General features: G+C 36.7%; 1 long non-coding RNA gene across 1 annotated transcript in view; it reads left to right on the top strand.

Annotated features, from left to right (window-relative positions):
- Window positions 1-15,689, top strand: part of LOC128249052 (uncharacterized) — a 35,408-nt gene extending 19,719 nt beyond the window's left edge. Inside the window, exon 2 of the long non-coding RNA XR_008265159.1 lies at window positions 15,459-15,689. This is a non-coding gene — a long non-coding RNA (uncharacterized LOC128249052). The remainder of the gene's footprint in view (window positions 1-15,458) is intronic.
- Window positions 15,690-17,411: the final 1,722 nt, after the last annotated feature.

The raw sequence follows: 17,411 nt of genomic DNA, 5'->3' as shown, positions 1-17,411 counted from the left end.
ACTGTTTTTAACATTTTCATTTTAATATCAGAGAATGTGTGATAATCAGTATGTAACAATACAAAGTTCATACAAAGCTTTATACTTTAAATATATTTTATCATCAAAGAATGTATATATGCATTTTAATACTCAAACTGTTTTTTAACATTTTTTATTATTCTCAAAAACTTTTGATAATCTTTTTCTAAAAAAGTGAAACCGGTTAAGTAAATAAATATCTTTAAAATAAGTGCATTTTCAAACCTTCTTTCATATATATTTCCACTCGTACGGTATTCCACAACTTTACTTTATTATATATATATATATATTATGTATATACTGTATATATAATTTCAAACCAAGTGAAATCATAGTCGTGGCCAATGCCAGTGTCATGTAACTGGCACCCATACCGGTGGCCTGTAAAAACCACCTATCAAGTGTTGGTCCTCACAGGGGCCTTGTGGCCAATGCTGGTGTTGTGTAAGTACCACTTGTGCTGGTGGCATGTAAAAAGCACCTTTCAAGCGTTGGGCTTCATGGAGGCAATGTAGCTGATATCAGTGTCAGGTAACTAAAACAGCTGTGCCGGTGTTGCGAAACTAGCACCTGCGTCAGTGACACGTAAGAAGCAGTTTCAAGCGTTGGACCTCGCGGAGACAATAACAAATGACCAAGACCTTCAGCAACGTGCTGTGCTTGAGAAGCAGACCCATCGAGCCAAGTGAAATTGTAGATGCGGAAGATACTGATGCCATGCAGCTGGCACCCGTGCTGATGGCACAAAAAAAAAAGCACCTGTTACACTCTTGGAGTGGTTGGTGTTAGGAAGGGCATCCAGCCATAGAAGACTATGCCAAATCAGACTGGAGTCTTGTGCAGCACCTAAGCTTGCCAGTCCTGGTCAAACTGTCTAACCCATGCCAGTATGGATAACAGACGTTAAATGTTGATGATATATATATATATATATATATATATATATATATATATATATATATATATATATATATATATATATATATATATATATGTATGTGTGTGTGTATGTATATACATAAATATATTTACATATGTATAGTCCTTTACTTGTTTCAATCAAATACACACACACTTGTGTATGTGTATGTGTATATATATATACATTTACGTGTGTATACTCTTTTACTTGTTTCACTCATTTGACTGTGGCCATGTTGGGGTACTGCCTTAAAGGGTTTTTTAGTTGAAGAAATTGACCTCAGGACTTATTCTTTGTAAGCCTAGTACTTATTCTGTCTGGCTCATTTACTAAACACACCAAAATCAGTTGTCAAGCGATGGTGGTGGGGAACAAACACAGACACAAAGACATAAATATATAAACTAAAATCCACTTGTAAGGCTTTCATTGGCCTGAAGCTATAATAGAAGACACTTGCCCAAGGTGCCATGCAGTGGGACTGAACCCGGAACCACATGGTTGAGGAGCAAGCTTGTGTGTGTGGGTATATATATATATATATATATATATATATATTTTATATCGTTTTTGGATTTGGTTTGAAAGATTCTTTATGTGAGTTCGTGTGTTGAAGCATATTTTGTTGTGTCTGGGGAGAGTCGTTCTCTTATTATTTAACACACTCACCGGTAAAATTTCCACTCATTTACTTATTGATTTTTCCTAAAATTTTCGTTGAGTCTTGCAACCTTTTCAGCGGTCGTTGACTCTGTCTGTTATCTGAGCTGCATTCTTTTTTTTTGTTTGTGCGCATGTGTGTGGATCAGTGTGTGTGCACATACACATGTATGTATGTATGTATGCATATATATATGTATGTATGCATATATGTATGTATGTGTCTGCATATGTATGTATGTACGTATTCTACATATTCATGTGTTTGTATGTTCGTGTTTGTGTTTCTTAATGTGTATGTGTGTACCTCTGTCTCCTTGTGTATGCATGTCTGAGTGTGTCTGTGTATGGGTTTTTGCGACTATGTACTGTGTCTCTATGTTTGGATGTGTGTCTCCATATGTGTCCTTGTGTGAAGTGAAGTGTGTGTGTGTATGGTCACGTGTTTCAGTCTTCATTTGCATATGCATGTGTATATGTGTGCTTGTCTGTTCATATTACCTATGTACCTATCTGTCTGTATGTCGATGTGTTTACATTCACATCCATTTACCTACATACATGTGCACATATACATACACACACACATCTACATAACAGCCCACTAACTATTCTACCTGTATATAAATATAAACTGTGGGTAGGGGGTATGACTACCTACTACGTATATTTCCTATTTAGTACTGGGGATGTTTCATTTATGAGGACGTACTACTTGTATTTGTCTGGGTGTTGGGTCCTTTGGATGTTTGGTTAAAATGTGGATGTCAAGTTGACCCAGGTTGCTTCCCTGTTGGTAGAGTATGGGGGACTGTTTTTTGTTGGCATATTGTCTCAAATGTCCATTTAGTCTTTCCGCAACGCTCCTAGATGTCTCTCCTATGTATGTCATGTTCATTTCTTTACAAGCACTTTCTATGCACCTTATGCTATAGACTATGTTTCTAGTTCTACAGTTAATGCCAGGGTTTATCCTATATATATGTGTGTGTATTTGTCTGTCTGTGTTTGTCACCCCACCATCGCTTGACAACCGATGTCGGTGTGTTTATGACCCCGTAACTTAGTGGTTCGGCAAAAGAGACCGAGAGCATAAGTACAAGGCTTACAAAGAATAAGTCCTGGGGTCAATTTGTTCGACTAAAGGCGGTACTCCAGTATGGCCACAGTCAAATGACTGAAACAAGTAAAACAGTAAAAAAAAAAAAAGAGTAAAAGACCCATACAAATACACACATGGATACAGCATGGCTGTGTGGATATAGTGTTTGCTTTGGTTACCACATGGTCCTGAGTTCTATCTCACTGCATGACATTTGCAAACAGAACAGAATACTTAGAAACTCTATAGAAACCCGGTGTATGTGTGTGAGTGCATGTGTATGTGTGTGAGTGCTTGCAACTGTCCGGATATGAAAAGAATTGAGAAGAACAAAAATGGTGATGTTTGTTGACATTTCCTGCTGACAAATCATTCTTCTGTATCTCTGCTCTTTCAAAGATGAATAGAATTTAAAAAAAACAATTGCTTTAAAAGCAATTAAAGCTTAGTGATAAGGAAATAAACCTCCTCTTTTTTTCCTCCTCCTCTTCCTCCTCATCATCATCATCATCTTCATCGTTATCATTATTTTAACATCCACTTCTCTATACTTGCACAAATCAGACAGAATTTATTGAGGTAAATTTTCTACAGCTGGATGCTCTTCCTGTTGTCAACTCTTATTTGTTTTCAAGTAAAGTAATATTTCCCTATCGGCAGACATGTTTTTACGGAATATTGGAAATGAAAGACACCATTTGTATGATGATGATGCTCATTTTTACAAGTACCACAGAATATCAAAAGAAAGAGACACTAACATTCATGCAAACACACACACACAAAACGTATGATGGGCTGCTTTCAGCTTTTTTCCCTCCAAATCTACTCACTAGGCTTTGATCAGCATGGGACTATTGTAGAAGACACTTGCTCAAGGTGCCATGCAGTGGGAATGAACTAAAAACTATTTGGTTGGGAAAAAACATCTCGATCACACATCCACATCTATAAAAACAATGCCTCAATATGTATTCATTCGACCCATGCTAGCATGGAAAAACAGATGGTAAATGAACGGGTGTATATGTGTGTGCGTGCTGAATTGTCAATTGTCTTATGTGGATATGTAGGCTAACCTAAGCCAGTATACAATCCTATTCAGAGGATGATTCATCTACTTGTCATAAGACTAAGGCTAAGCCATGGTCTTTAAAATCCCCATCCCTGCCCAGGTGGGCCCCAGGATGCATTCGTATTCAATGTTACATTCTGTTAATTTGCTCCCTTGACTGATGAATGACCACCAGAGCAAACAATTATGTTTTCAATGAGGCAGTATCCATGTGAATGTTTGACTTACTAAGAGTAACAGTCAAACAGCCATCAAACTTCACCTCAATGTATTAGAAACTACATTGCATAACATAGTCCAATATATGTTATGCTTGATAAAATGAAGAGATGGTCACTGCTGGAGCACGTTTGATTATATTTTGGTCTGCCAGATCTGGGCTGAACTTGGTCAAACAACAAGAGGTAGTGACTTCTACCTCTACTACTACTGCTAGCTGCTGAAGGGACTTGGATGTGATCACTTGGACTTGCTAGAAATATCAGTCAAATTTATCCTTCCGATCATATCTTTCTATCTTAAAAAAATAGATGGGATAGTCACATGCGGAACATCTTTGATCATAGATAGGTCTGCTGAGTCAGGACAGACGTGGAGTCAAGCAACAATGATGACTACGACTACTATTGCTTTTATCATGTATCAAGAATGGAAGCTCTACATGGTTACTCAGTGCTAGGAATAACAGTCAAACCTCCCTCAAAATACATGTTATCTGTATTTTAAATGTAGATGGCTTCATTGAATGCTGTTTGTTTCGATACTCTGTGTCTTGAAGTAAATGAATGCATGTTTGTCATGACTGGAATGTCTTTATTCATTAGTCTGCTGGATTGAACCTGAATGACCTGGAATTAGATAACAACAACCCATGACAATAACAACAACCGCTTCACTATCAGAAAAAGCCGTATTTTTTTTTCTTCCTCCCCCATTTCCACTATATTACCAAACTCTGTGTGTGCGCACAAATGTGATATATCAACCAAAATTCTAACACTTCACTTTTCATTATGTAACATTTTTTAAAGGTCACTTTCCCTAGTCAGAAAAAGCATCAAAATTTCAAAAACAATACAGTCCCCCCACCACATGCACTTCCTCCTAGGTGAACGATAGGATTTCTCTCTTTTCCATAACTTTCATTCTTTCCCTTAATTCTCCTTTTTCTTTTTTTTCTTTCTTTCTTTTTTTCTGTCCTTTCCTCTTGGATGGTTCAACTTTGACCTCATTTTCCACCTGTCCGCTCTTATTTATATGGCACAAGGAGTGAAGGCTCATGGCTTAGTGGTTAAGTATTCGGCTCACAATCATAAAGTCATGAGTTCGATTCCCAGCAGTGCATTGTATCCTTGAGCAAGGCACTTTATTTCATGTCCCTCCAGGTCACTCAGCTGGCAAAAATGAGTAATACCTGTATTTCAAGGGGCCAGCCATATCACATTCTGTGTCATGCTGAATCTTCCTGAGAACTATGCTAAGGATATGCGTGTCTGTGGAGTGCTCAGCCACTTACACATGCATTTCCGAAGCAGACTATTCCATTGATCAGATCAACTGGAATTCTCGTCATCATAACCAATGGAGTGCCAGTTTAATATGGCACAAGGAAGGAGACTGCACCAAAGCTCAACAAACTTTTTATGACATGATAATATTATTATTATTATTATTATTATTATTATTATTATCATTATCTTATGATATTTACTTTATATTATATTATACTTATTTATTGTACTTTTACTTATTAATTTTTCTATATGTGACAGTGGATTTTCATCGATGAGTTCATGAACCTTGGTTCTTTTCCCTAAAACTATATATATAAATATGTATGATATTTAACATATGAACTATGGTGAAAAAAATATGACGAAGATTATGGTAAATAATATTTTTTGTGCAGGGTGTCCTTGAGATGTAATTTAATTTAAGGATTACGCAAGCATAACAGGTTGAAAAACACTGGTCTTTATGCTCCTTGGAGGTCCATATAAGATTTTATTGTTAAAATTTATGTGCAATAAATTGGTTACAATTCTACAAAACATGAAATATTTTAACAATTTTTTTATACATTTCCTAATAACATTTAATCATAAAAATATATAATATGATTTTTAAAACATCAAACGGCTAGGAGGATCCATTCGAATAAAATAGGAATCAAAGGTGTCCATAGGTCGAGAAACACTGCAGTAGAAGATACTTACCCACTATGAGATAGAATTCAAGATCACATGCTGAGACCCCCTTCAGTCATGACTGACCATGGGATTGCTCCTAGAAAGTTACCCTCCCAGGCACAAGTCCAGGCAAGGTTGTCTATGGAAGACCAGCAGTCGCCCATGCATACCGGCCTCCCCTCTCCATGCCACCAGTGTTATCCAAGGGAAAGGCAAAGGCCGATACAGCTTGGCACCAGTGACGTCGCAACTCATTTCTACAGCTGAGTGAACTGGAGCAACGGGAAATAAAGTGTCTTGCTCAAGAATACAACACGCAGCCTGGTCCAGGATTCAAACTCATAACCTCTTGATCGTAAGCTCGACGCTCTAACCACTGAGCCATGCGCCTTCACACACACACATATATATATTTTTTATAAATATACACACAAACACATAAACCCAATTGTCCAAGATGCTTCTGTATGGAATCTTGAGTGGAGGAACATAAAATAAAGTGTCTTGCTCAAGAACACAACATAGCCCGGTCCATTATTTGAACTCACTGCTTCATGGTTGTGAGCCAGATGCTCTATCACTGAGCCATGTGCCTTCTCTTGTATATAAGCATGTATGTGTGTGTGTGTGTAAAATGACAAAAAAACCCTTCAATTGCACCTAGAAAAAGGCAAAGGGGCCGATACAGCTTGGCACCTGTGACGTCGCAACTCATTTCTACAGCCGAGCGAACTGGAGTAACGTGAAATAAAGTGTCTTGCTCAAGAACACAACACACAGTCCGGTCTGGGATTCAAACTCATAACCTCACAATTATAAGCTCGACACTTTAACCACTGAGCCATGCGCCTTCACAAGATCACATAATTACTAAGTAAACCCACTATCCCCACAGCCATACCTGCACTCCCTATTTAATAAAATTGGTGTTTCATTGGTATCTCCTTAGATCCCAGGGACTTTTAAGGGCTGATTCTTAGTTCTAGTTTTTTGGTGTGAAGCATACAAGAGCTAAATTTTCCAGCTTGTTGATCCACTAATTAACATCTCTAGAACAACTGGTACTTATTCCTCAACAACTTGGTTGAACTGGGACATGTAGAATTCACTAAATATACCTCAAGGAAATGCCAGCACTGGGTTTGAACTGAAGGCATTTAAACTAGTAGTCCGATACTTTATCCACTTGGCCATTGCATCTCTACAAGAGCAACGAGTCAACTACCAGACTGGCTTGCCATAGAAAAACTACTTGAAACTCTAGTTTCTGATCTGAAATGGTGTCTGGAAATTCTAATGACTCACGGGGTGCTGTTTGCTCTCTCTTTCTCTCTCTCTCTCTCTCTCTCTCTCTCTCTTTTTGAGTAAAATGTCACATTTCTCCCCCACCCCACCCCTCTCTCTCTTTCTCTCTCTCTCTCTCTCTCTTTTGTCACCAAATTTTAACTTGTTATTGAGCTGGTTAAAATGTCAACTTGATAACTTTGTCAGCACCATGACATTAAATACTTGGTTGCTGTGAGCAGTTGTTTATCATCATCATCATCATCATCATCGACTTTATTATTATTATTATTATTATTATTATTATTATTATTATTATTATTATTACAGTGTTAACCTGGCAGAATCGTTACCATTGCAGACAAAATGCTTCACAGCATTTCTTCCAACTCTGTGTACTGAGTTCAAATTCCACTGAGGTCAACTTTGCCTTTCATCCTTTTGGGGTTGATGAAATAAGCACCAATTGAACACTGGGATCGATGTAATCGACTATCCCCCTCCTCAAAATTTCAGGCCTTGTGCCTATAGCAGAAAGGATTATTATTATTATTATTATTATTATTATTGTTATTATTATTATTAAGGTAGCGAGCTGGCAGAATCATTAGCACACTGGAAAAAATGCTTAGTGGTATTTCACCTATTGCTATATTCTGAGTTCAAATTCTGCCAAGATTGACTTTGTCTTTCATCCTTTTGGGATAAAAGGCAAAATTGCTGTGCTTGTGGCAAAATTTGAAAACATAATTATTGTTATTATTGAGTGAGAGAGCAGTGCATGCCATCAGAGTGACATTAGGGTATAATATACAAAGCCCAGTATACCCATCATGACTACCCATCTGATAAGGGTACACCAGGCATATGCATCACAACCATATGTGCACGACATAGTGATCTCATATCAAGATAAATAGTGCATGACCTTACAGGTGGAGGCCCAGTTAGAATTTTCTTCAAGCTCAAAAGATCCCTGATTAAGGGTTATTTAAGGATGATAAACAAAACACCCATGTTTCCAGAGGTGAATTATTCAAACTCCAAAGAATTCCTCTCAACACACGGCTATGACTCCCCCGCTACTTCTGCGCATGATCAGAGATGCACATATCGTCAGCCACTAAGGGACATGCTCAAGTGGTTGATGTAATTGACTTAACCCTGCCCCTGAACTTGCTGGCCTTGTGCCAAAATTTGAAACCAATATTATGTATCCGTAGCACCCTGTATTAATGTCAACACATTGTGCGTGCACACATGCACACACGTCTTGTTATTCATGTACACATACATACTCACACACAGTGCAAACCCTATCAAATGAGAAAGCGCCATAGGAAAGGAAAAGTTTGTTGTGAAAGTTTGGTAAAAGGAAGGGTATCTGACTATAAAAAATACTACCTCAATGAATTCAGTCAGACCCATGCCAACATGGAAAAGTGGATATTAAAACGATGATGATGATACACATATAAACACACACACACACACATGGCGGCGAGCTGGCAGAAATGTTAGCACACCGGGCGAAATGCTTAGTGGTATTTCGTCTGCCGCTATGTTCTGATTTCAAATTCTGCCGAGGTCGACTTTGCCTTTCATCCTTTCGGGGTCGATTAAATAAGTACCAGTTACGCACTGATGGTCGATATAATCGACTTAATCCATTTGTCTGTCCTTGTTTGTCCCCTCTGTGTGTAGCCCCTTGTGGGTAGTAAAGAAATAACACACACATACAGTCTTCACTTCTAGTGTGGTGTAGTGAGAAAAATACAGCAAGATGCACTATACCAGATTAGAATGTTTTTGTATGATTTTAGAGGAGCTTGGGTACTATTTCTAGCTTGACACTTGGGTACCTTTATATACATTCCAACTGAAGTTCTGTTTTCAAGGTCACTTGCTTTCAGCCCCACCTGTTTTACAAGCTGTGAAAAAGGTCATTGTTGCCGGTTTTGCTCTTCTGTACAAAAGATAAGAGGAAAAAAAATATTTTTAATAGTATCCAGTTAGTTTGCTGAGTTTGGTGATGATCATGTTTGGTTATCAGTTCAATGAAGGTACTGGGATTTTCATTACTATCATCATATCATCATCATCATCATCATAATCATTGCATCACTTTATTGATTTCAAATTTTGACATAGGTCCAGCAAGTTTGGTGGAGAAGTAAGTCAGTCAGTTAGATTTTAGCAAAAATAAATGTTAACTAGATATACAGTTCTGTAGATAGGTATTCGTTGATGCCATACAGTAAGAATCAGAAGACAATAAATTGTATTCATGTTCAAAATGCAATGATTTTATTACAGGTTTCCAAAAACGCTGAACAAATGTGTGTGGCAGCAAAACTTACAATGTGTGCAAAACATCATAATGTGGACATACAGTCTGGCAGGAATAACATGTATAAGACATGAATAATTTCAGTTTCACTTACTACAATTTACAGGGTCTCTAGATTGGATTTGATATCAATTTCATGATACAAAGTAGGACAAATGTTATAATGTAGATACAAATTTTGCTGGAGAAGCCCATTTCAGCAAAGCAGATAAAATGATATAATAAGCCTCAAAGCTGCTTAAAAGAAATGAATGACAAGTGAAGAACTGGGCACAAGGATTCAGAGTTACTAAAGGAAATTTAGCCCAGGAGTCATAATGACTAGGAAAGCAAAACAGTAACTTCCCATGTTCTAGATCAGGGGTTTTCAAACTGTGGTCCGCGGACCACAGGGGGTCCATAGACAGCAAATACTTTTTATGGGCAATTTGATTTTATGTATGTTTTTTAATCGAAATCTTTTAATTGACAATAAACCTATTTGTTAAATACTGTTAAATAAATAAATGTAAAAATATATGTTATTTTAAGCAAATATTTATGTATAAATTTCATAAGCGTTTATAAGGGGGCTCCTAAGGTAAAGCCTGAAATATAAAGGGGTCCGCAAGTCAAAAAGTTTGAAAACCCCTGTTCTAGATGAAGCTGACAGAGTGAGGAGCTTGAAAGTACATTGTTAACAGTTCAACGTCTTCACAGCAACTAAAACTTTTAGTTTTTAGATGCCCTTTAGACTCGGGCAGAAATTATTGTTTGAATTTGTGCAAAGCCAACCTTAACTGGTCAGCATCTGTCCTAAACAACTAATTTGTGCTCCAATAAAAAAAAAAAAAAAGATTTATCATGTCTTACTACAAGATCAACCCCAGTGCTCAGCTGGTACTTATTTTATCGACCCTGAAAGGATGAAAAACAAAGTCAGCCTCAGCAGAATTTGAACTCAGAACGTGAAGATGGACGAAATGCCGTAAAGCATTTTGCCCAGCATGCTAACAATTCTGCCAAGCTCACCACCTTAACATCACCCTAACTATTGCATCAATTTTATCATTGCACCATCACCATCCTCAATGCATCACTGTGATCATTATATTTTCATCAACATCACCACCATCATCATCACTGTTGGTTTCATCATTGCATCATCATCACCACCACGACCACCATCGCTTCCAATTAGCATCATCATCATTAACTTTGATGTCGTTATCATCATAGAAATCCATCACACATGTCATTTCCATAAGCACCACCACCACCACCACCATAACCTTTATCGTCGTCATCATTACCGTCACCCGTTATTACCACCACCAAAGCATCCACCACCACCAACATCAACATCATCATCATCATCATCATCATCAATTCACATTTCAGCCAATGACTGTATAATGGCCCAAGAAGCTACGTCCAGTTTTAACAGTCACCATAGCAACCGACCAACGTTCCAGAGGTGTGATGTAACTGGCTTAACTCGATGACCTGTGTTGGCTGTTCGTGGTTAACTCTCTCCCTTCTTTCCCATCCGTCCTTCTCGCCCGTCCTTCCTCCAGACTCTCCAATATCCACTTAGTAGAGATATGGTTGCTAATGTCGAAATAAAGGTCAACTGATTAAGATATTGGACAGAGCAAGCCAAAAATCAATACAGGTCTGAGATGACATTTTTTTTTTATATATATATTATTCCTACTTGGCAAAGATTTGTCTCCTCATAATGTGACAAACGTAACACATTAAGGAAAGCAGGCTCTTGAAAAATCAAAATTATAGATTGGTAAAGTAGGCATTCACTTTGATAAATCGACCTTTCGCACATTGATGATGTAATAATAAATGTGACCAATCTGTTTTTTGTCTGTGTTTATTGTAATCCAGCAAGAAACAAACAAAGGAAAAATGAATTGAAGGGAAAAGAACATCAAATTCACTTGGATCATCATTATCATCATCATTGTTTATTTTACGTCTACTTTCTATGTTTGCATGGGTTAGAGGGATTGTTACGCACTGAATCAATTCTTGTTTGGAGTGACTGTCCTCCTTGACAGGTCAGTCTTTGCAGGCAAGAGGTGTCAGCTGCTTCAAGTGACTATCAGGTTTAACAATTGATTTTGAGGAAACAAAATCATAATAAAAAAGGTACAAGCATGGCTGTGAAGGTGCAGACGTGACTGTAGATGTAGACATGGCTGTGCAGGCACAGGCATGACTGTAGGTGCAGGTATGGCTGTGTGGTAAGCTTGCTTCCCAATCACGTGGTTCCAGATTCAGTCCCACTACTATAATCTCAGACCAGCCAAGGCCTTGTGAGTGGATTTGGTGGAAGGAAACTAAAAGAAGCCCGTCGTATATATATATATTTATGTGTATATCTGTGTTTGCCCCAACACCACCACCACCATTGCTTGATAACTAATGTTGGTGTGTTTACATCCCTGTAACTTAGGAGTTCAGCAAAAGAGACCGATAGAATAAGAACTAGGCTTCCAAAGAATAAGTCCTGGGGTTGATTTCTTCAATTAAAAACCCATTAAGGTGGTGCTCTAGCATGGCCACAGTCAAATGACTGAAACAAGTAAAAGAATAAAAGAATAATGGAAAATTTTTGTAGATTAAGGGAATTTAGTTGGTGGAATAAGTTGTGCGTCAGACAATATCTTGTAAGTAACCATGTAGTTCCTCTACAGCAAGAAACTTTTTCTGTACTAGCCCATTTGCTCACAGCTTAGCACCCTCATCTCTCTACTGTAGTTTCATTAATTTGAAGAGAATCTTAGTCTTGCAGGCTGCCTAGTGACTCACAAGTGCTGGTGTCATGGAAAAAAGCAGTCAGTACATTTACATTCTGTAAAGTGGTGGGCATTAAGAAGGGCATCCAGCTGTAGAAACCATGCCAAAACAGACATTGGGGCACAATGTACTCATAGGATCCATTGGATCCTATCAAACTGTCTGACCCATATCCACTTGGAACATGGATGTTAAACAATGATGATGTGATTTTCTTATATCCTTTTGCATTCTGAGTTCAAATCCTTTCTTAACAAACTTTTCCTACTGATCCTATTGTGGAGGCACATGGCTCAGTGGTTAGAGTATTGGACTCATGGTTGTAAGATTGTGGTTTTGATTCCTGGACAAGGCAACACGTTGTGTTCTTGAGCAAAACACTTCATTTCAAAAGTGAGTAATTCTGTAAAGGACTGGCCTCACATCCAGGTGTGGAATATATATGCCAGGAAAACAGAAAACCGGCCCCTATGAATCAGCGTGATTGAGAATGTAACTATATCATGTTTTAATTAATTCAAATTAATGTTCCTCATCTTGAAAAATGTAAAATTGTTGGTGGTTGCCATCTGAGATAATTTTACTAACAAATCAAACTGGTAAGATGTATTAAGAATATGAATTTTAGTGTTTATTCATATTGTTATTGTTTTTACACCTGTTAATTAAATTTACCTGCCCATAAAAGTCAAATTTAATCAGAAAGATCAGCTAAAATTATGTAACTATAAACCACTGGCATATAAGCACCCATTTACAAAATTTCAAATCTGTATATAGAAAATTAACAAAGTTACAAGCAAATATTGTGGACACCCCACTTGAACCTGAATAAATCAAAATTTATGTAAACAGATAAGCATTACATTTGACAGATTAATCTGAACACTAAAGGGTTAAGCTAAATAAACAGAGAATCTCTCAAAATTTTGGTACCACCACTAGCAAGTGCAGTGTAGATAATGCATGTAAACACACAGTGCACACAATGCCACTTGTGGTCACGCATTGAAGTAGGTTGTTGTGAGGTACTGTCCTTCAGTTGCCAAAAAAAAAAAAAAATCAGCTGTGTATCTGTATCTGTTATCCAAGCTCACTTACATGTACGAGGGGGTGCTGAAAAGTTCCTGGCTTTAAGGTTATTGTGAAAGACCTTTTGGGAGGCCCAACATTACAAGTTCTTTTACAAAACTTAGAAAAACTGAAGGACCACTGCAATAAATGTGTGAATCTGAGAGGGGGATGTGTTGAATAAAATCACAACTGATCCCCCTGTATTTTCTTTTACCAATAACCAGGAACTTTTCAGCTCCCCCTTGTAACAAAGAGCTAAAATAATGTTATGTTTGTCTCTAATATTGATAATGTATTAAACATTTGGTATAACAGTCAAACGTCTACCATGGAATTACTGCCACCAGCCTTCAGTATGAAAGACTAATAGGTAATACTTCCATTGTCATAAACCCGTAATCTGAATATGAATATAAAATGCCATACTTCTCTTCCCAAAATACTGTGTTATTATAAACTATCATTGTACATGTTTCTATAGGAAAAAAAAAATATTTAGATGGAAATATAATGAAAATGCTTACATTCTATATTATGTCTTTTATATCCTTCCATACTGATAGTTGAAGACGACAGGTTCATGGAACCCGTGTGTATTGCTATGTCCACATCGGAAATTGTATCAATCAATGTCTGATTAAATACAATAAAATTTTACTCGTAATTGTAGATAGCAAATAACCGGATAATAAAACTGACATTGAGAGTAATAAAAATTAGTTTTTGTGTTTCTATCTAGACTGGAATTTGTACTTTAAATAGATGCTATATCATGAGATGCCAACAAGATTTATGTTCCATGAAATTACACGCAAAATAAAATATTATTTATTTTGTTTATTTTTTTATTTTTATTTTTTTTAACTTTTTCACTTCTCAAAAATTTAAAATACTGTTATTTTATCAAGATTCTGGTTCAAAAAAAATTTTTAAACTTATTTATTAACTTTTCAAAAATTTTCAGATATAGCCCTGATATATTGGGTCATCCCATAAATAATGCAATTTTTTCAATTGCATGAAAAGTCAGAGGGAGACAGGATAAACTACCTGCATCAAAGCAGGTAGTAATTTTGTCTTGTACTTATTCTTAGTGCAAGAGTGCAGTTCAATATTAATAGTTATTTTTTCAAAGCTATTATAGAAGTGACAAAGGAGCATATTCAGCATATTTTGCTTTATGAGTTCAATAAAGGCAACAATGCAACAGAAAGTGCTGATGTTATCCAAGGGAAAGGCAAAGGCCGATACAGCTTGGCACCAGTGATGTCACAATTCATTTCTACAGCTGAGTGAACTGGAGCAACGTGAAATAAAGTGTCTTGCTCAAGAACACAACACAGCCCAGTCTAGAAATTGAACTCACAACCTTGTGATTGTGAGCCTGATGCTCTAACCACTGAGCTATGCATCTTCACTATACACACACACACACAATGTTTTCACAAACAATCTCCCCTTTTACAATTGCAATAGTTAATCTTAAATCTATACACACACACTCATTCAGAAAAGCAGAAATTTCACAGATGTTCTTTCACCAAATAGAGAAAATTATCATAATCTTTATAATTAAAGGATTTAGATGTGATAGAGTATCCATATCACCAGGAGAAAAAGTTAAAATATCAGCATTCTGCATCATATCTTTTATATTTTTCCTTATTGTGTAATTTCTGCTTTTTTTCACTTCTTTATTATTGTAAATATGTTCCTCTTGACTATCAATTATTTTATACACATGCAAATTTATTCCATTAATATTTATTGATTTGTAATAATATATTGAAGTGTAATACATTAGTAATTGATCTCTTAAATACTGTGTATATATTTTATGATGCTTATACATCAATTTAGTATGTGAATATATATATATGTATATTCGTGCAGCTTTTCCCCCTTTTACATGATTGATTTTTTTATTGTTTTTTTGTGGTGGAGTTTCTTAGTTTTTCTTTCATTTCATTTCTTTTCTCCAGATCTGAAAGATTTTCCATCTTCACTCAGTGTTATGTTTGAAGGAAAGGAATTCTATTTGTGTCTATCCCGGTTGCCTCCTGTAAGTTTGGCCAAAGACAAGAGTGATGTCATTGTAACTAAACCAAGCATCCCTTTCACAGAACTCTTCCAACCTCTTTTGATAGACCCTTCACCGACTGACAAGAACCAATGTGAAACCAAATAAAAGAGAATATTGTTGTTTTTGTTAACATTTTTTGTATCTTAGGTTTATTTTCCTCACCATACATACATTAAACTCTTTCCCCATACTGTCATAGATGAAATAATGCCGCCCCTGGACTGGCTCTTGTGCGGGTGGCACATAAAATACACCAGTTTGAGCGTGGTCGTTGCCAGTACCGCCTGACTGGCCTTCGTAGGATTTTCGAGCGAGATCGTTGCCAGTGCCCCTGGACTGGCTCTTGTGTGGGTGGCACATAAAATGCACCATTTTGAGTGTGGCTGTTGCCAGTACCGCCTGACTGGCCTTTGTAGGATTTTCGAGCGAGATCGTTGCCAGTGCCCCTGGACTGGCTCTTGTGCGAGTAGCACATAAAATGCACCATTTTGAGCGTGGCCATTGCCAGTACCACCTGACTGGCCTTCGTGCAGGTGACCTGTAAAAGCACCTACTACACTCTCTGAGTGGTTGGTGTTAGGAAGGGCATCCAGCTGTAGAAACTCTGCTAAATCAGATTGGAGCCTGGTGTTGCCATCCGGTTTCACCAGTCCTCAGTCAAATCGTCCAACTCATGCTAGCATGGAAAGCGGACATTAAACGATGATGATGATGATGATGATGAATAAGCAATATTTAAAGGGCCTTATAGAGAAAACAGAGGAGTTCATCTGCAGAATGAGATGGCTTCTGTATTTCTTCAATAGAAGAGAACAAGAGCATCTAAACAAATATGGCTTTAAGTCTAGAAAGAACCCACCACCCATCAATGAAATAGAACCTTTTGAAAGGGACCTGTTTGAACTAGTAAGGGAAATTAAATTTCAAAATGTCAGCAACCCAATCAAAAAAAACTATGAAAGACAAACTCGGACAAAATTTTTGTCAAATCAGATAAAACAAAAAATTTATATGCAGTTGACAAAAACATTAACAATAGGTTCCTATCAAATAGCATCACAAACACATATAAAAAAGTAAATAATAATTCATATAGAGAGGTGAATATTGAAGCAAGAAGAATCCAACCTTAAGTTGAATACCTACCCCCACGCAAGCCCTTTATCACCCTTAAAGACCATAAAGACAATTTTAACAGAAATAAGTTTAATTAGCAAAAATATCCTTAACTTGATTCTAGATAAATTAGTAGGTCGTTAAATTTACACGTTTGGAGTAGTAGTGGGTCAGTTATAGACTGTTTTAAAGATATTAGAGACATGAACAATTGCAAATTTACACAGTTTGACATAGTAGATTTTTACCCATCTATATCGAGACCCATAGAGCACTAAATTTTGTCAAAAAGTATGTAACTATTGGCAACACCAATGTTGAAATCATTTTACATACCAGGAAGACTCTACTCTCTTTTGACGAATCAACCTGGGTCAAAAAGAATGCATACATATATATATATATATATATATATATGTCTGTTAAAGTCTGTCATACCGGCCATGACGAAGGGAAATAGCCCTGAAACTCGAGTCGCCTTTATATATTTATATTTATATATTTGATCCTTTATATTGAACACTCAATATTTCATCTACATTCAATACTTTCTTTCATGGTGCCATCCATTTTTATTTTATTTTATTTTATATTATATATTGTATATTATATTGTATATTCCATATTCTATACCCCACATTGGTTCTGCAGGAATATAAATAAAACATAAAAAACAGACAGTGTTGGAACTCTTTTAAACAAAATAATATATATATATATATATATATATATATAT

Source organism: Octopus bimaculoides, chromosome 11, assembly GCF_001194135.2.
Source record: "Octopus bimaculoides isolate UCB-OBI-ISO-001 chromosome 11, ASM119413v2, whole genome shotgun sequence".
NCBI classification, from domain to species: domain Eukaryota; kingdom Metazoa; phylum Mollusca; class Cephalopoda; order Octopoda; family Octopodidae; genus Octopus; species Octopus bimaculoides.
Note: the sequence above shows the minus strand (reverse complement) of the source record. Positions and strands in the feature narration are given on the sequence as shown.